The 24,078-nt window shown below is 46.7% G+C and overlaps 1 protein-coding gene and 1 long non-coding RNA gene across 2 annotated transcripts in view; one reads left to right on the top strand and one right to left on the bottom strand.

The window, feature by feature from the left end:
- Positions 1-24,078, top strand: part of TENM4 (teneurin transmembrane protein 4) — a 742,958-nt gene that overhangs the window by 162,275 nt on the left and 556,605 nt on the right. The gene's annotated exons all lie outside the window — the stretch shown is intronic.
- Positions 20,374-22,085, bottom strand: LOC113607822 (uncharacterized). Its single transcript, XR_003428106.1, has 3 exons — positions 21,801-22,085; positions 21,450-21,476; positions 20,374-21,344 (listed from the first exon to the last, which is right to left on the bottom strand). It is a non-coding gene; the product is annotated as an uncharacterized LOC113607822 (long non-coding RNA).

Genomic DNA, 24,078 nt, shown 5'->3' with positions numbered 1-24,078 from the left:
ATACATTGAACTTATATCCTGCAAACTTTCTGAACTTGTTTATTAGTTCTAATAGTTTTTGTGCATTTATTAGGATTTTCTATATAAAAGATTTTGTCATGTCTGAGTAGAGATAGTTTTATTTCTTCCCTTACCTAAACTGGATTCCTTTTTTTACTTTCTCTTGACTAATTTCCCTGATTAGAACCTCCAGTACAATGTTGAATAGAAGTGGTGAGAGCAGACACCTTGTCTTGTTTCTAATCTTAGGGGGAATGTTTTCAGCCTTTCACCGTTAAGTATGATATTAGCTGTGAGTTCTTCAAAGATGATCTTTGTTCGGCTGAAGAGTCCTTGTATTCATTGTTTATTGAGTATTTTTGTCATAAAGCGGTGCTGGATTTTGTCAATGTTTTTCTGTGTCTACTGACAGGATCGTGAGATTTTTCTCCTTTATTCTCTTAATGTGGTGTATTATGTTGATTGGTTTTGTATGTTAAACCAACTTTGCATTCCTAGGAAAACCCCACTTGATTATGGTGTATAATCCTTTTCATATTTGTTGGATTCAGTTCAGTATTATTTTGTTGAGGAGCTTTGTGTGTATAATCAAAGGGGATCGTGATCTGTAGGTTTTTATGCCTTGAGATATATTTGACTGATTTTGGTGTCAGGGTAATGCTGACCTCATAAAATGAGTTGGAAAGCGTTCCTCCTTCTGTTTTTTTGCAAGAGTTCATGAAGGATTTATGTTCATCTTGCCTCTTTTTTTGAGAACTTTAGAGTTGTAATGAGGACAAAGCTTATGACAGCTCACAGTTAGGCCTCATCATGTGCCTGTGCTGGGTGAGTCTATGACCACAGAAACTTGACATTAGATTAAAGCCTGAACATTTCCCTATGAGTAGGACAGTAGTCTCCTACCATTACGCCACAAGACATTCAGTACTTGGAAACTGGGGTGGACAGACAGACATGGTTCCTTCCTCTTTTTTTAAAAATTTTTTTTACTGTTTTAAACATTTCTGCACAAATGCCTGGATGAATATTCTGTTGAAGCAAAACCTTCTCCTCCAAAACAGACAACAGGTTGGCCTCTTGACCACATGCTGAACAAGACCAATGCTTACACCATTATCTCCCCTGAAACCTGTCATTGTCCTCCTAGAAAATCAAAATATCCATACATATTAATAACTCGGCATCCATGTTAACAAAAGAGTTGAGTGTTTGTTTTTCGTTACTTTTTAACATGTGAAAATGAGGAAAGACTATTCCTGACTGAAATTGCTTGGAACAAGAAACCAGAGTCTGAGCTTTCACTACATTACAGGACAGATCACGATGATGTTCAGTCCCTGATCTTTTCTAAAGGAAAGACGCTTTGAGTGGTGGTCATTCACTCATGCCTTCAGTCACTTCATTAATTCACTCAGCAATTCCATATTGAGCTCCTTTTCTATGGCAGGCCCTGTACTGCAGTGTCAGGTCACACAGATGGGAATGCATTTCAGTCCCAAGGGAGAAGCCAGTCTGGTGGGGAAGATCAGACTCTAAGCCAACAGTCACTACCAAGCATGATCATGGCCATAACACAGGCATAAAAGGAGGTCACAGGAATGTAGAGGGAGGAGATATCAAGGAGAGACAGTGTCAGAGGAGGTATGGTCCGCTGGGAAACTTGAAGCATGCATAGGAATTGGCCCAGGCAGAACCAGGAGGTCACTGAGAACAGTCTGTCTCCACATTCAGTCATTCACAGGGGCTTAAAGGAACAGCGCTGAAAGATGACGTGGAGAGACCCCAGGAGGCAAATCCTAAATCCAAAAAGCTTGTGTGCTTTTTGAAGAAGTCTGCACTTTATCCTGGGGTGGTAAATGTGTTAATGACTCGTGACCTTTCCTGGACAGCAGCCCAAGGGTACCAGAGAGGCGGAACTAAAACCATATCTGATAGAAAAAGTCAGGTCTAGACCTTGGAGAATTGTCCTTGAATAGAATGCAGGTCTCCTACGGCCTTTCATCCAGCATACCCCATCTCCTGGACCTTGTCTTCCCTTCCATCGCCCTAGAAGAGCCATCCCAGCTCACTAGGAGGTCAGACTCAAAAATAGAGAATTCTGGAGTGGATAGCACTGAATCCTATCATGCTCGTTGGTAAAATGGGGACATTGATGCCTCCTTCCTAGGGTTGTCCTGCTAACAAAATGAAATAAGGGTTCTCTAAACGTCTTCAGAAATCTCCACTACAAACTAGACGAAAGATGTGTCACGTCCGTTATGGAAGTAAGACCATCAGTGTTGGGAGCTGCATAGACCTGGATTCAAATTCCAATGCAGCCCCGGCTGCCTGACCCTGGACAAATTATCTTCACTCTCTGAGCCTCAGTTTCCTTGTCGGTGAAATAGAAATGATCATAATACCTCCCTTTGGGGTTACGATGAGAAGGAAGTGTTATGGTCCCTGTGACATCCCCAGGCACATCAAAGGTGCTGAAGAATTGCCTTTTGAATCTGAATGTGAACAGGGAGCTCTGCTTTTCCTGGAGGCTCCTGGAGGGTTGGACACACATCTCCTTCATTGCTCTGTGTTTAGAGCCTAACATATAACGATGATCAGCATATAAAGAGATTCCAGTGTTTTTGCAGTTGAATTTACTTCCTCCTCTCAATCCAGGTTTCTATCCAGTTGAAAAAAGAATTGACTGTGACCTTTTGGAAATACAAATAAATCAATAAAGAAAAGAGATTTTATTTATTTTTTAATAAATTTATTTATTTTATTTATTTATTTTTGGCTGCGTTGGGTCTTCGTTGCTGTGTGCGGGGTTTCTCTGGGCTTCTCATTGCGGTGGCTTCTCTTGTTGCAGAGCACGGGCTGTAGGCATGCGGGCCTCAGTAGTCGTGGCTCACGGGCTCTAGAGCGCAGGCTCAGTAGTTGTGGCGCACGGGCTTAGTTGCTCCGCGGCATGTGGGATCTTCGCGGACCAGGGCTCGAACCCGTGTCCCCTGCATTGGCAGGCAGATTCTTAACCACTGCGGCACCAGGGAAGCCTGAAAAAAGATATTAAATCATCTCATTTTATACGTTTATTTTGCTGAGTGGGCTAAGCAGGTATTGGTCAACTGGGGGCTTCCTTAAGGGAACAGGAAGAGCTCACAGCTCCTGCTTCCACGGACCTGGTGTGGCTGCCCCAGTTTCTCCAGCCAAAAGGCAGAGCAGTATCTCTTGCACACTGAGGAGTTAGGAAGTTTAACCTGGGAGAAATATGTCCTTAATGATGTTTTATACCCAGGGTCCTCTGGAGAAGAGAGCTTCAGGAAGATTAAGTGGGACAGGAGGCTGCAGGAGCTACCCGCCAAGGGGCAAGGGTGTGGAGCAATGGGAATTACACCCTCGAATGTGCCCCAGGGGAGGGCGCGTGTGATTACAGCAGCCCTAGAAGCAGACTTAGTACAATCTGTGTCCCAAACTTGTTCCATCTCCAGTCTGGTCCCCTCCTCTCCCAAAGGAGGAGAGGACTTGCTACAGGATTCAATGAAGCCCAGAATCAGGCCCGGCAGCAATGGTACCCACTTCCCTGAGTCCCCACCAGTGTCACTTACCGAGTGCCAGGCTTTGGGCTGAGTGAGACAGGGCTCCCCCACCCCCTAGAGTGGCTCTCTATGTGGGGAATAGCCACAAAGGGATGAAGGAAGGTCTTCAGGAGCTCTTTGGAGGCTGCAGTGAATCTGCGTAGAGGGAGAGCAAGGGGCGGGGAGGAAGGGTGAAAGCTGCAGAAGAGCCGGGGATGGTCCATGTGCATCTTGAAGGATGAGAGTTTATCAGGCAGAGGAGGAAGTGGAGGGTATTCCTGGCAGAGGTAAAGTTTGCACAGAGGCTCTGAGACCTGATGGACCTGGAGTCCTGGAGAAATGGGAAGAAGTTCAATGAAACAGGAACAGTGAGTGAAGGGCAGACGTGGTGGAGGTGGGAGGGATGCCGTGGGAGGACAGGTTCTGCCTCGTTAGGAAGTGTCCTGTAGGCTGGGCTGTAATGAACGTGGACTTGATACTCTGGGGAGTGGGGAGGCAAGGTAGAGAGACCGAGTGAGTTTGGCCTGAAATAGCCCTGAATGAATGCATCAAGTAATCATCTATGACAGCGGTCCCCAACCTTTTTGGCACCAGGGACCGGTTTCGTGGAAGACAGTTTTTCCACAGCAGGCGGGGGAGGATGGCGCAGGCGGTAATGCGAGCGATGGGGAGAACCGCGGCAGATGAAGCTTCGCTCCCTCACTTGCCGCTCACCTCCTGCTGTGCGGCCCGCTTCCTAACGGGCCGCGGACCCCTGATTTATGAAGCACTACCAGGTGCCGCTGCCTTGCTGAGCTCTGGGGATCCAAGAGTACAGAAGCAGGCTTGCCTCTGAGCAGGCTTACTCTCCATCTCCCTGACTGCCTGCCACTCTCTCTTTAACACCATCTTATCCTATCCCCTGTCCTTCTTATACGATGTTAAGCCCCCGAAAGTCTGTGTTATTCATCTTCTGCCTGGAGCACTTGCTCCAAGATCTTCTGGGCAGAGGTGATGAGAAAACAGCTTTGAAAACGAACCTACTGACACTTTGCGGGGGGCTGGGGATGGGTGCCTCCCGAGCTGGTACCTAGAGGGGAGTCCCTAAGGTGGCAGACTTCAGTCTGGAGGGACTACCCCCCCACCGCCGGCCCCAGTAACAAAGTCTGCGGACACTTGGAGGGCTGAGCCACAGTTGTATGCCTGTGTGTCCGGGGACTCTGCAGGTGGAGACGCGTGTGCACATGTCTGCTGTGCGGACATGTGCGTCTGGGCCCTGTAGGTACTTGTTGGATACATCTGTGTTCCTGGACCCTGTGCACTTGTCTGGGTCTGCGCATGTTGGCACGTCTGTGCGATTTCCCTTCAGGCTCTGTCTGTTTCTGTGAGGATGAAGAACCCCTGTCTCACCTTGGAAACAATCCCGTTGTTTGTGATTTCCTGATGGTGACAGTGTCGCCGCACCCGCCTGTCACTTGTGCACAAGCACACACACACCCGGCAGTGCTCCGGAGCTGCCTGCTCTGGGAATTCCTGAGAGACTGCCACGGGCCCCCTTAGTGGCTCACTAATGGGCTCGCTTCCTTCCTCGGAGAAATGGTCCAGGAAACGTTTCTGGAAATTAAATTTCAGTATTGGTTTAACTTCGGTAAAATACAACAAAGATGAAGTAGCGAGGATTTGGGAACTTCCTCTGTCTCTGCTTGGTGGGAAATCTCCTCCAGCGTCTGGCGTCTGGGAAGAGAATCCTTCCATGAGGTTCTAGGGACTCAATAAAACCCAAAATGTGTGTGTCCTTAATGATGTTCTATACCCAGGGGCCTCTGGAGAAGAGAGCTTCGGGAAGATTAAGTGGGACAGGAGGTCCTGCTTTTGGTCCTGAGCCTTTCATCAAAATGCTGACAGTGAGGCCAGGTGCCCTAAAGGGTGCATTTCCGCAGGTGCCAGAGAGTAACCCAGCAGTCATGAGTCAATTTGTCCAGCCAGCCTCATTTTCCCACTGGAGACAGGCACTTATAACTTTGTTTCTAGACTCAGCCATCTTCATAGACTCCTTTCCTGGTGAATGGCATTGCCTTCCTCTCAGGCATCACCAGCTCCTAAATCTCCATGCTTTCAATCCTCCCTGGAACAGGATGAGAAAAGAAACAATTGACTGAAATCAATACCTACTGTTCCCCCACGTGTTACCGGTCGCTCACAAGCTCCCTCCAGTCTGATTTCCCCTTTTCTCTTCTCTGAGTGTATTTGAGAAACGGAGAGGACCTCATTTGTATTAAAGCTGCCTGAGGCAGCATTCGCTTTTCTCATTTTCTTTTACTTCATAGAGAGGCACCGCAGGACAGCTGAGCTGCAGTCTTGTAGGAAGGCAGCTTCCGGGGCCTCCTGGTCAATAACATGTTCAGTTGGCCCTCGGCCCCCACCTCATCCCCCCACCCCGTGCTCTTTTCAGGCTACATTTCTGAGCTGGGATGGTGATAACTGACCATCAATATAAAGAAGACCCTCCTCCCTGCCAAGAAATGCAACACAGACTCCAAGAGCCAGGGCTTAAATTGACTTTGGAGTTCCTTTACCTGCACCCCTCTTTTCCAGATGGGAAACCGAGGTTCAGAGAGGCTTAAGCAGTTACTCCAAGTTGGCCTGATGGAGGCAGGCCCAGAGTTCAAGTACCCGGACTCCAGAGTTGCTGCTTTACTTCTCTGACCCTGACTGCAGACCATACAGAGTGAGCAAAGCACACCATTCTCAAAAGATTTTCAGCCAGCGTTGAAGCAGCTAGTCCTGACAGCAGGATAAAAAGCCGAGGCTCTGCCGTCCCCCAAACCTGGGTTCACATCTCATCTTTCCATTGACCCGCTGTTAGTCATAGGCCAGGTACCGTCATTCGAGCCTCAGTGCCCTCATCTGTAAAACAGGGACAAGGGTTCTGCCTCCTCTCATAGCCCTTGGGAAGATTCGAGGAAACCCCCTATTTGCAATCCTTCTAGTATCCCTGGCTCAGAGTAAAGTATCAACAATTGTTAGTGCCCCCTCCATCTGGAAGGTGACAAATTCAATTAACCAGAACTGGCCCCCCCCACCCCTGCTTCCCGAGCCTCCCCCTTCACAGACTCATAAATCTTGTGTTGGAACGGAGCTCCATAAATCAACCGGCGCAGCCCCTGGTTTGCAGAGCTCTCGCTGCGTGTGGCTCAGTGTGGTCCCCAGTCTTCTGCTGGCTCAGCCTACCTTACGGTAAGCAGAAGAATTCCCATCAGTGCAGCCAAAAAAAAGGGAATAATGCTCTCAGTGGCTTCCACAAACGTGCTAATATTAGCTGGGCAGAAGGATAGGCAATGTACCTATATTTAGAATCTGTGTCTTCAGCCCTTTCCTGAAGCAGCAGAAGTTGAGGGGAGAAGGGGAGGAGTGTTTGCAGCCAGTCGACCCCCAGGGGCAGGCAGAACAGCTGGGCTGGTTCTCCTTTCCTCTCTCCTTGGCAAGTAGAGGAGCAGGAAAGAAGGCCGGCGGGGAGGGAGGGCGACTGCAGAGGGTGCCCCACAGAGCAGCAAGGAGTATGATAGTGACAGAGGCCTTGGGGTTCCCACTGGGATCCCAGAGCGATTGGAACGGGGCGGGGCCCAGATGTGCAGCATCTGTAACCGTCTAGTCTGATGGTGTCCAGAGAGGGATTCTCCTGGCCTGGTCCTCCTAGAGATGCCTGCAGTCAGGGCCCATGTGTTCCAGGGCACTGGGCCTGGGCCAGGAGAGAGCTGCAGACACTGCGGACTCTGATACAACCCTTTGCACGTCCTCCTCTCACAGAATGTCTGCCCTCCCTTTCTTTGCCTCATAAACTCACCTCAGGGCCTTGCTCCAGTCTTTCCCCTGTAAACACTTCCTGCTCCCCGGAAACCCTGCTGGCCCTTGCAGCACTTCTGTGAGAATGAGGAAAAGATGCCCTTCCTCCAGGCAGACACAGCCCTGCACCAGGGCACACAGCTGGGCGGGCAGAGTGGGAGCCAGGTATCAGGTCTCGTTCACTCCAGAGCGGGTGCCCCTTGTGCAGGGAACAAGCTGACCAACCGTGCGTGGCAGCCCTGACGCTCCTCCTACACACGGGTACCATGTCTCCACACGTGCTGTGCACAGCCCTTCTGTCCTGTCTTACCACAGTGTGCTGTGACCAGATGAAGGCCACAGCAGGCGACTTGAGCCTTAGCAGGTGATAAAATGGCCAGTGGCCTGAGGTCCAGACTAGCTGGATGATCTCCAGCAAGGAGCTTCCTTACATGGGGTCTCAGTTTTCTCATCCTTCAAATGAGGCAGGTGAACTAGATGATCTCTAGGGCCTCTTTCAGTCTATGTGTCTCCCCATTTTTAGGTGGCATAGCGAAGGTATAATCAGAAAAGCATGTGTGCTCTACCCTTCCCCCAAATAAAACCCACACGATCCAGAGAAATAGATTATTATATATATTATTATTATTATTATTGTAGATTTATTCACAGTCTGGCTTTCCTGTCATTCGCTCCCCTCTGCTGGAGTCTTAGGCTGGACCAGAGGGCCTGTCTGTGCAGGATGCTGAGGATTACCTGTCACCCAGGGAGAACCAGCCTCAACTCTTATTTTCCCTCAGGCTGTCTCTGCAGCTGTGGTGCTGGGATGGGCCTGGGGCTGGAAGTTTCACCCAATAAACCTTGGGAACCTTTGTAAGTCTGCAGCCCTTTCCGTGCAGGTTTTCTAGTATCACATCCCCATCTTGAAATGATTACCAGATTGCATTTTCTATCTTCCTTTCTCCATCTTGGAGAGATGAGAAGGAATCAGGGAAGGCTTGGGGGAAGGAGGCAGCCCATCAGGAGAAGTAGAAAGCCCAGGTTGTGGGTGCCTGCCTGGCAGAGCTGTGTTTCTCTCAGTTGGTTTGTTCGTTGTTTGTTCCGGCAAATAGAGTGTAACTTGGAGATTTTTAGAATCAGAGAATGTCACGTCTGAAAGCAATACACGAGATTATTCAGTCTGGCGGATTCCCAACTTTTATTGGCCACAAAAACCTGTCTTCAAAGGAAATTTTATAGGGTCCCACAGTGTATAAAATAGAGAAAGCAGGATAGGGTGGGGGAGGAAGGGGATGGGAGGCCTCAGGACACTCATGAGTACAGTATGAAAGACACTGAGCTCTCCCAGCTCCTGAAGGAAATTGAGGCCCAGAGAGAAGTACCCTGGCCAAGGTGTCCAAGTGAATGGCGGAACCTAGAGTGCTCCCAAGCCAAACCACGAGGAAGGTCAGGTCACAGCTGAGCTACGATGAAAATACCGCTTTCCTCTGTGATCCGAAGCCAGCCATCTTTCTACTCCATCAGGCTGCACTCTTACGTGGCTGGGCTTTTCCCCCCTAATTTATAGGAGAATCATTGAAGGCTAAGCCGTAAGTGCCCACTCAGGGGTTTCTCTGTTCGGCCGGTGCTGGGGTTTCAGCAGAGGAGGGGAGGGGAGGGGTCTGATGGGTGGCCTCTTGAGTCCTGTCCTCCACGTGGCCAGACTAGCTCCTCTTACCTGATTTCCAAAGACGTATTCTAGAAAAGTTATGACGGGGATGGAGGGAGCTACTTTAAACAAAGAGAAGGCCTGAGAAATTCTCGTGAAGTCTAAACTTCCGTAGATGAAGAAATCAGGGACCTGGTTTATTTGACACCATGGAAAGAGGCTTAACTTTCAAAGGCAAGAGAATTAAAGGCGCAAACCCCCTGTATCTTCAATCTGCAGGAACAGCGTTTGACATCCACCTCAGCCTCAGTGAGCCTGGGAGAGCAAAAGGCTGATGCCTCCTGCGAAAGACCCTCACAGGGATTTAAGAGCAAATCCGGTCCCCCATGGCTAGCGTGAAGCTTCTGCTTTTTTGTTTTTTGTCCCCTGCCCCTGCTACCAACTAGGTGTTTGCATTTGACGTGTAAATTTCAAGCACTGATGACTTCAGGTGACCCCCCCGACACACACACACACACACATACACACTAGGGCCTCCCTTCTGACAGCACCCCCAATTTTCCACCCCTAGCCATCCCAGCCCCTTGGACCCTTCACCTTTCTCCCCACCCACAAACGGGTGCTCTGGAGGAAGGTTGAGGCTTGCTGAGGCCGTGGAGGGGGGAAGCCAGTGTTCTTTCTTCCCTTCCACTGGTTGTGGAGTGAGCAGAGCTGTGCAAACCCCTCTTTCTGCCAGCCTGCAGCCCCTGGAGAGCGAGGCTCCGCTCCTTTCACAGATCTTTGCAGGGGTCTCCTTAACCTGTAGTTTGCAAGGTTTGTTCCTGGCATTAAATCTAATAAGCTCACGCCTGGCAGTTTGATCCTGAGCTTGTTTGAGGAGGTTAGGCCTTTACGGGGCATTAACAGGATGCTGCTGACAAGGCTTGGGGAGCCTGCCTCAGCCTCAGGAGCCCAGGGCTTTCATACTGGCTGGGCCGGCTGGAGATAGCGGGGCTCTGCTGACACAGGCCCAGGCTACAGTATGCTAGCTGGGCAACTTACCCTCTCTGAGCCGCCATTTCTTCCTTTTAAAAATGAGGAGTATACCCAAGAAGATTGTTTTGAGGAGTAAATAAAACAATAGTGGGCACTCAGTTAGAAGTCATTCCTCACCTTCCAGTGAAGCCCTAGTCTCATGACTCCATGTAATTTGACACAAATCAGAGCTTATTAGCATCTTCTCCCTAAGAGTTCTGCTGGGGTACTCTCCAGGGGAAGAGGGGAGCTCTTACCATATGTCCTCAATTAAAGACACATGCAATTTAACATTTTAACATCTCTGAAATCGAGATGCGTGTTACACGTCATAGGCATGTCAGAGTTTAATTGGTACTGTTGTTGAAGTTTTTTGCTCTTTTCTCAGTGGCGAATAAAATAACTATGTGTCTTATGACTGGAGGAATTGTCATTGATGTCATCTTCAATGAGATGAAATTGGGTGTTAGGTACTTACCATGTGCCCGTTGCTATTCTCAACCACTTTACATCAGTTGCTTAATCTGTGCAACAACCATGCAAGGTAGAGATTGATAGCCCCACTTTACAGATGGAGAAACTGTGGTTCCAAGAGGTAAAGGGACTCGGCCAGGGCACAGATTTATTAAGTTGTGGAATCAGAATTGGAACGGAGAACTGCCTGACTCCAAGACCTGTGGATAGGTTGGTAGGTGTGTCGAGAGGAAAATCTAGTTTCTTTTTGTTATTGGCAATTTATTTTATTGATGTATAGTTGATTTACAATGTTATATTAATTTCTGCTCTACAGCAAAGTGATTCAGTTATACGTATCTATACATTCTTTTTCATATTCTTTTCCATTATGGTTTATCACAAGATATTGAATATAGTTCCCTGCACTATACAGTAGGAACTTGTTGTTTATCCATCCTATATATAATAGTTTACATCCGCTAATCCCAAACTCCCAATCCATCTCTCTCCCACTCGCCCCTTGGTGACCACAAGGCTGTTCTCTATATCTGTGAGTCTGTTTCTGTTTTGTAGATAAGTTCATTTGTGTCATATTTTAGATTCTACATATAAGTGATATCATACTGTATTTGTCTTTCTCTGTCTGGCTTACTTCACTTAGTAGGATAATCTCTAGGTCCACCCATGTTGCTGCAAATGGCATTATTTCATTCTTTTTTATGGCTGAGTAATATTCCATTGTATATATATATACACCACATCTTTATCCATTCATCTGTTGATGGACATTTAGGTTGTTTCCATGTCTTGGCTATTGTGAATAATGCTGCTATGAGCATAGGGGTGCATATATTAAAAGCTAGTTTCTATTTGCTTCTTAGGACCATCCTTGAGTGGATCCGTGTCCAAGGTCTGGAGGGTGCTTTATTTTAACAAGCAAAATCACATACATTTACTGGGTGTCTGTTATGAACTAGGTATGTCATAGGCATTGGAGGTTCAGTGATAAATAAAATACATGTGGAGCTTAAAGTCCAAGAAATCTGAGCAATTACAACCCATTTAATAAGTGTTTTAATGGGACTCTACAGAATGCTGTGGGAGCATGTAGGAGGGACCCTTACCCTAGGCTAATGGACCCATGGGGAATTTCTAGGAGAAAGTGACCTGATTTGAAAGTTTAGCCCAGCAATGTGGGTTGGAGGTGGTGGAGGGCATGTTCCAGGCAGAGGGAAGAGCATGTGAGAAGAGGCCAGAGAGTGTGTGGCCCGTTGGAGAAGCTGAAAGAAGAACTAGATCCACACTATCCAGTATGGTAGCCAGCAGCCACATGAAGCTTTTGAGCACTTGAAATGTGGCTAGTCTGAACGAAAACGTACTGTAAGTGTAAAATACACACTGGATTCCAGAGACTTAGTATGACAACAAATGTAAAATGTCTCATTCATAATTTTATATTGATTATGCATTAAAATTATGTTTTAGATAATGTGAAAATTAATGACATTTTAATTACTTTTTTAAAGAGTGGCTTCTAGAATATTTAAAACCGCATGTGTGGCCCAGATTTGTGGCTCACGTTATTGTGGGACACAATGCACCAGGAAATGGGAAGTTATTAAAGGAGTGTAACCTGGGGAAGATAAAGCTAGGGATATCAGTTAAGAAGGTGCAGAATTCCAGTGCATTTGCCATGTTAACTCACGTAATCCTCAGAGCAACTCTAGAAGTAGAAATTGTTAAATTCACGTGTACAGCTAAAGAGACAGAAGCTGAGAAAGGAGGATGACTTTACCAGGTGACCCACGTGACGCTGCTCTGTGCAGGGCCATCTATAAGCAGCTCAGAGCCCACAGCCCAGTATTGCCAGGGGCACAGCAAGAACCCAGGTCTTCTGAGTCCAAGCTGGCACCCTTCCCACTTCTTATACCCCATCTCTGGCTGCCAGCCTGAAAATGACGATGCAGCCTAGGACACAGACGCCCGGATCATCTGAATCTAAACTTTTCACACCATCCCTGTGATGGGGTTCCGTTTTGCAGGTGTTTTCCTAGGTCCCTTACTCTAAGCAATTAGCAAAGATGTGACACCTGGCAATCACTCCCCCCCTGTAAATGCGCTCTGATGCCTGGCTATTTCCCCAGCTTCATTATTGATTGTTTAGATCATAACTGTTTTCAGAAAATGTACTTTCTGAAAGAACCCGGAGCACTTCTGAGCGTTCACCACCACTTCTAGAAACATTGCTTTGTGCCCACCCCCTTGACATGAACATATAACACACCCTGTTCTCCATTAGTACCATATCCTGTTCACCAGAAGCCACAGGGTTGAGAGGCAGCTGAACAGAGACATGGGAATGGTTCCAAACTCCTTAAAGGACAGCGTCTTCCTGGGGAGCAGCATTTTGTTTTAATTTTCTAAAATCAAAGATATACTTACAAATGATTGCAAAATAAAATAGTGCAGAATGTCTCGTAGTAAAAAGCAAAATCCTTCCCCAACCTCATACCCGCTCCCCGAAGGCAGCCACATTTAACCACTTCTGTTTTTAGTTCTTACGGTGGTTGCTTCCACGTCATTAAATAGCATTTGCTTAAACTGCTCCAAAGTGATGTATCAACTTTACACGGTATCTGTTGCCTCCCTGCTGGATTAAGTGAAGGCTTAGCTCACTGACACCCCACCTCTCCCACCTTCTCCCAGGGTGCACTTGCAATTAGGAGTCAGTATTATCACATTTTTAGTTCTTCCTCTGGTTACCTTTGTAACTCTAAATAATATACTTAAGACAGTGGTTCTGAAGGGTGGCTTCTTCCCCTGGACGCATTTCTCCAAAGCTTCTCTTCCAGCCATAAGATAGCTTTCTGCAGAAAGGCTCCTTTAGAGAAAGAATTGTTATATGCATAGCACCTAAAGGGTGCTTGTTCTTAGTATTTTGAGGTGGGTAGCTCTCATTAATTCTTCAAAGTTTGAATTTCTACCGTGCAGGAGGATAGGGGGATGGTAGGGCTGTTGGAAAGCACTGGAACACATCTTGCCAAATGTGCAGTTGTGGTTAAGAAAGCTTACTCATTTCCACCATTGAAAAGACCCTTCACTAGACCCTCAGAGGTCCTCTTGCCTGATTCATAGAACATCAGAGTTTTAGCTGGAGCCTGACTGTGTTTTTCTTTGGAAAAACTAAGGTATAGGGAGATGAACTAGAGAGAATCAGGTTAATAAGCTACTTAGAGCAGGTTCTAGAAACCCAGTTCTTCCAAATGTGATACAGGAAATAGTGCATTTCTATCACATTACACCTTCCATAAGCCTGGGATTTCCAAAGTCATCTGCATGCCACAGAAAAGGCTAAGAGCAAAGTTCAGAATAGGTGGAAGTTAACTTTCTACCAAGGTCTGGAGTTAACCAGGGTTATAATAAGTAAGTTGAAATAGCAATGAAATTTTAGCAGGAACAGCGCTGTCTTGGACTTTGTGTATGTGTGTGGGTGGGAGTGAGGGGGTGCAAAATCATTAATGCTAAGCTTAACAGTTAATAAAATATTTGTCTTAATTTTTAGAAAATAAAAAACACGTTTCATTAGAGACCGATAGTATGTAGGGCACTCTGCTGAACACTGAAGATATAGGAACACTTAAAATATTCATTTGATAAAATTCTAGTAAGTAATGACTAGGACATCCAAATGCAATGCAGGCCTTAGAAGATAAATCAGTGACGCTATTCCGGCCTTCAAGGAGTGCACCATCTGTTCACCGGTGGATAGACATCTACAGAAGAAGACAAATACAATACCAGCACAATAAAGTAAGAGTGTGGACGTAAGGGTCAGACAGATCACTGGCACGGATCATTTTATCGTGCTTGGCAGGTACAGTTGACCCTTGAATAACATGGGTTTGAACTGCGTGGTCCACTGATATGCAGATTTTTACCAATAAATATGCAGTCAGCCCTCCTTATTAGCAAGGTTTGAATCTTCAGATTCAACCAACCAACCGCGGATGTTTCCGCTGGCTGGTTGGTTGAATCCAAGGGTGCGAAAGTTGAGGATACAGAGGGCCGACTGTATTCATTATACTACGCCATTTTATATACGAGACCTGAGCATCCTTCTATTTTGGTGTACCCAGGGGCTTCTGGAACCAATGCCCCACAGATACCGAGGGACGACTGTATTGCACTCTTTACAAATTGAAGGTTTGTGGCAACCGTGCATGGAGCAAATCTATCAGTGCCATTTTTCTAACAGCGCTTGCTCACTCCATGTCTCTGTGTCACATTTTGGTAATTCTGGCCATATTTCAAATATTTTCGTGATTATTATACTTATTAGGGTGCTCTGTGATCAGTGATCTTTGATGTTACTGTAGCAAAGATGACAACTCGCTGAAGGCTCAGATGATGGTAAGCACTTTTCAGCAATAGGGTATTCTTTCATTAAGGTATGTACTTCGGTTTTTTTAGACAATACTGTTGCACACTCAGTAGACTACGGTATAGTGTAAATATAACTTTTACGTACACTAGAGAACCAAAAAATTCATGTGACTCGCTTTATTGTGATATTCGTTTTATTGCTGTGGTCTGGAACCAAACCTGCCATGTCTCTGAGGTCTGCCTGTAATTCTCACTCTGTTGCTCACAAGCTGGATGACCTTGAGCAAGCCATGACACTCCTCTGTGACTTGTTTTCTCTTCTGTATCATGGTAACACCTGCTTCATGCAGTAAGAAGTGTAGAAGCAGAGTGAGATTAAAAAAATGTAATTATGTGAACCCCCCAACCCAATGCCTTGTAAATGCTAAACTGTTCATAAGTTGAGTCCCCCTTTTTTTCCTCCAACCCCCAGATCTGAGACCTGCTAGAGGAGTTTAGAGGAAGAGGTGATCATTTATCTGAAATGGAGGGGGGAAGCCTCCAAGGGAGGCTGGCAGTGATCTGGACCTTGCAGGGTGAGGAAGGCGGAAGAACCCAGGAGGTGTGTGGTGACAATGCCTGTGGCACACTAGAGGAGAACGTTGTGTTTCTTAGGACCAAAATCAGGGGAGAACTTTTAAAATCTTCAGTGAATTACCTTTGCTTTTGTGAGGAGTCCTAGAAGAAAGAGACTGGAATACTATTTGGGGCTAGAAAGCCACCTGCTCCCAAGAAGCCTTTCTTGACCCTCGGGTATAATGCACAGTTGATTCTAGCATAGACCTTGTCTTTGGGCTGACCTGGCCAGGCCTTTGTCCTCACAACAGTGTGACCATGGACAGATGACAAAATCACCTTGAGTCTCAAATCCCTCCATCTGTAATGTGGGGAATAACAATAGTATATCCCCATGGTGTCGTTATGAGGAATCAATAAAAAGCCTTCAGAACACGTCTAGCCTACAGTAAGCACTCAGTAGACGCTAGTTGCTTTTGAAGTCTTTGCCTTGCCTTACTTCCTAGCATGCACCACTTCCTGCTGAAAGGAAGGCTTTCCACGTTGGGAGGGCAGGACTGTGCCTTAATTATCTCTGTCCCATGGCCCTGGGGTGGGGGATCACATCCAGCTGGCTCTCAGGGAATGATTACTGAAAGGGGCTGAACTTGCACTGACTGGACCTCATGATTCTGTGAAGTGGAGCTCAAGATGGAGTGAGTCAGCCCAGGAGGTTGGGGATGTAGGTGGTGTTAGAAGCACCCAGACTTTGGAGTCATGAAGACTTGAGTCTGAAAACCCCTATTTTGCCATTTACTCTTGGCCTTGATTTTGTCATCTGGAGAATGGGGACAGAAATCGCGACCTCCTGGGGTTGTTATGGGAACCAAGTGAGATAACCTGTGTTATCATGCTACTTGGCTATAGGCTGTGTGTGTGTGTGTGTGTGTGTGTGTGTGTGTGTGTGTGTGTGAGACAAGGTATCTGGTACATAGTTGGTGCTTAGTGCACAGTGAATATGTATTTGCTTCTGCTTCCCTTTTCTGGGGCTGGGGAATATGGTTACAAGGTGGTCTCCCCCAAGAGGCAATGCCAGGTCACACACCACCACTCCCTCTGCCCCCAGCCCCGGTGGGAAGCTTGTGTGCTGAGAAGCCCATGCTGGTGCCACTCGCCAAGTCCAGGACTCGTGGGTGAGCAGTGGAAGTTGGGTTCCCCCCAGCTCCACCGTTGAACATTGGGTGCCTTGGTCAGATCCCCCTGCAGGCTGGACCTGGGGTCCCTGTGGTAAGATGAAGAGGTGGCCTCAGCAGACCCAGTGTCCCTCAGGGGACAAGTATGAACACAGTTCACCCCCTCTTCCCCAGAGAGAGCCCATGGTCTCTTACAGATAAAGGATCGGTTAATAGAACATTCTGGAATGGTGTGGAAGGTACAGATAAATGCACAGACACACAAGAACCCAGAGGAGCAAATGGCTTTACAGTCTCTGAAGTCCTTTAGAAAGACACGAGAAAGGCTCTAGAAGCATAAACCTGTCTTCCTAGTCAACATTCCGTGGCCTCTTCCAAGGCATGAGTCCTCTTGGGAAGCTTATGTGACAGGTCAGGATAGCTGGCTGTTGAGGGCAGTCTGAACCTTCCCCTTCCAGCTTTCTCTCACTCCAGATCTCAGAGTCCTCATTGGCCAGTGAGGTGTACAGTTACCTGCAGGCCTTTTACCCTCAGACTGACTTAACACCGTCATGAAGAAGTTTGAGTTTGTCTCAGTTTCCACATCAGGCGAACTTAATGACTTAGGACATTTCCAAAATGTTTGTGACAGAACTTTTCTTCAAACAAATTCTCTCATGAAATCTGAATAAATACAACAGGAAGAGGCAGAGCTGCTTCTAGTTGGGAAGAGAGGGGCTGTTCTCCCTCCTGATGGGCTGCTTCTGTAAACCTGGCTCTCTGCTGGGCACTGAATCCCATCTGCTTCCTGCCTTGGCCTGTCGAGTAGGGAAACTGCCCTGCAAATTATACAGATTATACAAGGGGAGCTCAGAGAGGCAGCCTGAGGATGAGAGGAGTCACGGTCAGCTTCCTGGAGGAGGTGATGCCTTGAGAGCCTTGAAGGATGAGTAGGCATTTGTCAGGGAAGGAGGTAAGCTGGAAGATAGGCTCTGGACAGCAGACAGAGCTGGAATCTAAGTGAAGGGGGTGTTGGAGTGGGGCTGGGAACCAGTGGGGAGCAGCGAGAAGAGATAAATGGGGGAGATAGACAGGCCTAGAACTTGAGGAGCTTGTATGAGGTGATACCTAGTCATGTAAGAGTTTTGAGTAAGGAAGTATGGTAACTGGATTTTCAAAATATATATAGCAGATTTATTTGGATATAATTCACATACCATGCACGTTGGTAATTAGATTGCGGGACTAGAAACTAAATCACCTTGGCTGTAAGGTGGCAAGGGGAGTAAAATCACTGGGGGATCATCTTGGATGGCGCGTTCTGTGTCGTGCTCACCCCCAGGCCCCAAGCACCAGTTACACTCCCTGGCTTGTGGCTCACAACCCAGACCTGCCCCACAGGCTTCCAAAAGCCTGGTGGGGGAAGGAGCCTTCTGGATCATGAACAAGTGAGGGAAGCAAGCTTGAGAGGCTCTTGTTGGCGGCCAGTTTAGAGGTGGTGCTGGGGAGAGAGGGCGATGGGGACAAATCCAGGAGCCACTGGGGAGTCCTGGCCCGGCGAGGCTCTGTGCAGGCCTTGGTCTCTCCGTGAGGCCCGTGAAGGTCTAGAAAGGAACCTGCTGGGGGGAGAGAGAGGGGACAGCCACAGAGCCGCAGGGAGAAGAGAAAGCCCAGAAGCAGTTAATCCTGCCCGTTGAATTGTTTTATAAACGACACTCTAAAATCAAATAGATGCAATAAAAACACAGTGGTCTTTTCATTAAACATGCCACAGAGGCCCCTTGTTTAGCAGCCGTTGTCAATCAGACCGAGGCCATTGTCTCTTTCCCCAGCCCCCCATAATTGGCATCTGTGTGGGAGCAAATAAATAAATACCAGGCTGGCATTTTAACTAGGCCAGCAAGGAGACGCATGCTGCTTTCCAGAGTCTGCTCGGCCCTCCGAGCAGGGAGGTCCTGGACAGGCCTGTGTTCTCCGGGAGGGCCCAGCCGCAAGTCCCCACCAGGTGCAGCTCCCTGCTTCTCTCCTGGATGGAGCCACTCAGACCGTTACCCCAAATCACTGCTCCAGAGAGCCCTTATTTCTGTTTTCTGTCTGCAGAAGCCCCTGGAAGATAGTCAGTAGAAAGGCTTTCTTTTTGGTATTTTGCCTGCAGTATGTCAAGGGGAAAAAAAGACATGAACACATTCTCTAGCTGATTTTGTCTACAAGCACTTAATAACAGCAATATAGCACTCATTAAATAATACAAATAGAATTGAAGTAGCATGGTTAATTAGTAATAGCATCGTGGCAGCATAAGGAGATAAGACTGTTGTGATTCACTAGTAAGAATAGCATCGTCACAGCATTGTTACTTACTGAGAGTTTTGTAATAGCATGACTGTCGCCCACTGCTTTGGACAACATGTTCCTATACAGGCGATTCTCCTTATTCCTGGCAGTTATGTTCTAAGTAGCCGCAAACACTGAATGAATGAACGCTGAACCACTGCTCCTAGAGAGATACAGAGTTAGGTGCCTGCGAGCCTCTGGTCACATTTTCATCAGCTGATCGATACATCATCTTTTTTCGTGGCTATTTCTGTGTCAAAGCACCTTTTAAAGTATATTTTGTTGATTCATTAACATTGAACTCAGAGCTAACAGTGCTGTAACTGATGCCTGAAGGAAGCTTATCTAATGCACGTATTTTCTCGGAAGGCTCATCAGAGCCTTCTTACTTAGGAACGCTAAACAGCACTTCAGCGCTATGCCTGGGGCCACTTTAAACAGCAAAATCACCAACAAAAATGTGAAAAATGTGGCGCTAAATAGACCGCGAAAAGGATACTTGTTTACAGGATCAGGGCAGAAACTAGACCACAGAGCCTTGCCTGGCTCTGCCTCAGCTGGGAACTCGAGCATCCGGAGACTCAAATTCCCCCATCCTCTGTGTGTCCCTGAATGACCACAAGAGCCCGCGAGTATTGACACGGGGGTGACAAATAAATTGTAGGCAAATTCGCAAATACATATTCCACAAATGAGGGTTGGCTAGCTTTTATTTCACTTAGTTCTCAATCAAGCCAGTAACTCCCATCTTTTGGTATTTTGAACTAAGGTTCAAAGAGCAGAAGTAAATTGTTCAAAGTCACATAGCTGGATTGTGGTTCATCATATGACACCAGGGGTCAGTGAATTGCAGCCCAGGGGCCAGCTGCCTGTTTTTGTAAATAAAGTTTTACTGAAACACAGTCATACTCATGTGTCTACATCCTGTCTACGTGGCTGCTTTTGCGCCGCAGTGGCAGAGTTGAGCAGTTGCCACAGAGATCAGATAGCCCACAAAGCCTAGAATAGTTACAATCCAGCCCTTTAGGAAAAAGCTGGCCGATCCCTGTATTATCCCAAATTCTCTCTTTTTAGTTCAGAGGCGAGAACGTTCTCTCTGGTCTCAGTACTGGAATGGTTTGTGCTTTTCCTAAACACTCTGTTTTTCTCTCTTGAAGAATGGGAATCTTATAACTGATTATGTTTCCTTCTTTACATTGACGTAAAGAAGCTCAAAGCCTGGGCTTCCCTAGTGGCACAGTGGTTAAGAATCCGCCTGCCAATGCAGGGGACACGGATTCAATCCCTGGTCCGGGAAGATCCCACATGCTGTGGAGCAGCTAAGCCCGTGCGCCACAACTACTGAGCCTGTGCTCTAGAGCCCGAGAGCCACAACTACTGAAGCCCGCGCACCTGGAGCCCATGCTCCGTAACAATGAGAAGCCCGCTCCCCACAACTAGAGAAAGCCCACGCACAATGAAAGACCCAACACAGACAAAAATAAAATAAATAAATTTATAAATTAAACGAAACAAAAAAAGAAGCTCAAAGCCTAAAAAAGCTAGAGATAACTGGCTCTCACATGTTAGGAACAGAAAGGATCTTCCATCTCAGTTACACTAGAAGGGGGGTTAGATTATCTCCACACAAAAATGTGATCAATTTAGAGAAGGTTATACAGGCATCTGAACTTTCCAGTAATGAAGTGTTTCATCCGGAGCAGGACCAGGATTCTATAGGAATGGTAGTTTTCACTAAGGAGAAAAAGACTTACTATCTGAAAATAATCTTTTTAGCTCATTACCATTTACTGAGAACTCATTATGTGTGAGTGCTATTCATGGCTTACATTATTTTTTCTCTATGGTATGTAGTATTTAGGCCAAGAGAGTCTGTGCCACAGAGCTCAGTGTCATTATCCCTTTTTACAGATGAGAAAACCAAGGACCAAAGATGTTGATGTGTCCTAGGTCACAGAGCAAGGCAGTGAGAGATTTGAGATTTGAAGCCAGGTGTGTCTAACTCCAAAACTTATTCCCTACACCCTACTCCATCATTCTAGATAGTTACCCAGCATCAACCTTCATCCTTCCAACTCGCAGAATCAGGACTATGGGCTAGGCAGTGAGGCGTTTCTGACATTCCTCTCATGCTAGGACATTCATCTTTGGATCTGAACAGGGTGGGTGTCCTTTGCAGAGCATCGGGGTGGGACGGGAAAGGGGACCGTGTCCAGAGCAGACTCACGGGGTTTGGCGAGAAGGCTCTGCAGCATCCGGGGGATGTGGTGATGGTGGCTGGCGTGAATCTCAATTCTCTGAGACTGGAGAGAAAACGAGGAGCTGGTTCTGTGTGGACTGAGCTTGAGGCTCCATGAGACGTTCAGAGGAAATGCTCACTTGCGAGTGCTGGGAGCCTTTGTCCGTCACTTGTATGTATTTTATAATGTATGTCTCTCACTCAAAACTCTGTGGGATGGAAGGGCGGAGAGCCTTTGTTTAATGAATGTGATGGCTTCAGTTAAAAAAAATTTTTTAATTGTTCCTCTTTCTAGATCATCCTGAAAGTCTTACCAGTCTTCTTGGTCACTTCTGCTATGCCTGTAAGAAAAGGGAAAGCTGTGCTTGGGTCAATTCAGAACCTCCTCCGTCTCCATCAGAATCCATAAATATCTACTGTCCCACTGCTACAGCACCTCCTAAACTCTTGAGTACACGGTGTAAGTGGAGGGCTGTAAAGACTCTGTTAAGGATGTCTCTAGTGAGACCAGTAGCAGATATAAGGGCCTGTGCCTTTCAGAAGGATGGGCTCTGGAGCACAGGAACTTCTCCCCACCCCCCACCCCCATCATTCCTCTTCTCCAGCAGCAACATTTATGAATATTTATTGAACATCTGGGCATCAGGATGACGCAAGGTACTTACCAGCACTAGCGTGGAAGCTCCTGAGAGCAGGCATTTGAGAATTGCTGTATTCTCTGGGCCTAGACTGTACTTCGTATGCTTGATACATGGTAGGTCCTCAGGAAGTATTTGTTGAGGGGATGAAGGAGTGAAAAAAGATACTTCCCCATGACAAGGAAGATCCAGTCCGTCCTCCAACACTTATTCAGCATGTGTCAGATCTTGAGTCAGACCTTGGGAACACACTGAAGCGTAGACCAGCCCCACACTCAAGATGTATTATGAAAGAGACCAGCTGGTCAAAAGATCACGAACGTTCCTGAGAGAAGTGTTACTGTAGTAATAGGAGCTGAGTACTAAGAGAGGCAAGAGGGGGTCCTCTTGACTCCAGCTGGGAGATTGGGGCGGGCTTCACAGAGGAGGCAGCATTTGAGCTGGTCTTGAAGGATGAGTAACAGTTCCCTGAGTGGGCAATGGGAAGGGTATCCAGGCAGAGGAAATCTTGGGCTGAGGGAGCTGAGACAGTTGTTCTGGTCATTTACAAGGAAACATGTTGGCCAGTGGGTGGGAGGTGGGAATAGACAGTCTATCCTCCCAGCCCTAGGGAAAGACTAGTTTTTTTCCATCTAAATACCTGCTCCCTCCCCATCTCTCATATTATCATCCTTCTAGAAGATGAGAAGGAGAGGAGAAGAGAGGGGGATAAAGTTTATTGGTGGGAGAGAAATGTTGGGGTAAAAAGGCATGCACAAGAAAGACGTGGATACATACCTGAAAAAAAAATGGCTCAGAGCAACACTTTCCAATAGAAATATGGTATTCAACATTTTCTAGTAGTCACATGTAAACAAGTGAAGTTAACTTTAATAATATATTTTATTTAACATAAAATATTCAAAATATTATATCATTTCAACCTGTAATTAATATAAAATTTATCAGTGAAACATTTAAATTCTTGTTTTTCATTCTCATTCTTTAAAATGTTATATATTTTATACTTACAGCACATAGCAATTCGGACTAGCCGTATTTCAAGGGCGCAATAGCCACACATGGCCAGTGGCTGCTGTATTGGACAGTGCAGACCTAGACACCTACACTTTTTAGTTTAGTACACAGTGTAGAACTGAAGAATTAAGGAATGTCCGGGGCTCACCCATTCCCATTCATACACCTTTGTTCACCTGTTCTACATACACACAGCGTTTATTGAATGTCCCCTCTGCACCTGGGGCTTCTGATATGAAGTCAAACAAGGGATGGTGTGTGTCACCAGCAAGCGTGCAGTTTCATGAATCACAGGCCAGTGAGTTGGCCATCTACAGGGGCCTGGGATATGTCTGTTTATCAGTGGTCTCAAACCAGGGCCTGTGGGCTGTCTGTGGCTGGCAAATACTTTGGGTTTGGCTGTTTGAATTTTCCTATACCATATCTTAAAAACAATATAACCCAGCAGGTGTTATGCATAGTCTCAAGGCAGGTTAGCATCTTTTTCCTGTACCTGGTACGCTTCACTCATTAGGTTACCGGTGGGCCCACTGCAGGCATTGGTTGGTGTCTGAGAGCCCTGGATGAGAACTCTCTAAGAAATCCCAAGCGTTGATAAGACCAAAGGTAGGATGGACCTAGAGAACCACCAGGTTGTGGTTGGCCATCCCCGCTTGCGTTCTAGAATCACCTGGAGCTCTTCTTAAACATACCGTTTCCTGGGCCCCGCTCTCAGGGATCTGATTCAGTTGGTCTGAAATGGGATGGAGACCCAGTCTTTTTTTAAAAGCCCTACCAGTAATTTTAGTTCAGTTTCTAACATGCTCCTGCTGAGAAACCGCAGCTCAGAGAGGCTGTTTGTTTTGGCCAGAGTCACAAAATACACTAGCCCCCTAACTTCCAACCCACTGCTGTTTCCCCCAAACAGCCCTGAAGGCAGAGGGGCCCCCCTAACCTCCTTGAATATTCAGGCGGCGTCCCACACATTAGGAGCTTGGAGCAGGGGAGGCGGGAATCTGTAACTGCTGTGTCGCCTCTTCAAGAACAAAGCCCTTGCCGGTTTACACTCTGGGAAGACTGCCAGGCTCAAGTATTAATAATAATCTCTTTGTTTTTTAAATGCCTTATAACTGCATAAATAAAGCTTACTTTCTCTTCTTTAATGGTAATGAGGCTTATTGGACTGATTTGTTGATTAATAATACTCTAATTTCTTTACTGACAAAACACGAAGGCCAAATGATGGATGCTGGGTGCTAGTAGCTTGGGATGTGAAGCAGCCATTCCAGCCTTTTTTTTTTTTTTTTTT

Source organism: Aethalodelphis obliquidens, unplaced genomic scaffold, assembly GCF_003676395.1.
Source record: "Aethalodelphis obliquidens isolate GAN/ISIS:26980383/991018 unplaced genomic scaffold, ASM367639v1 scaffold50, whole genome shotgun sequence".
Taxonomy (NCBI): domain Eukaryota; kingdom Metazoa; phylum Chordata; class Mammalia; order Artiodactyla; family Delphinidae; genus Aethalodelphis; species Aethalodelphis obliquidens.
Note: the sequence above shows the minus strand (reverse complement) of the source record. Positions and strands in the feature narration are given on the sequence as shown.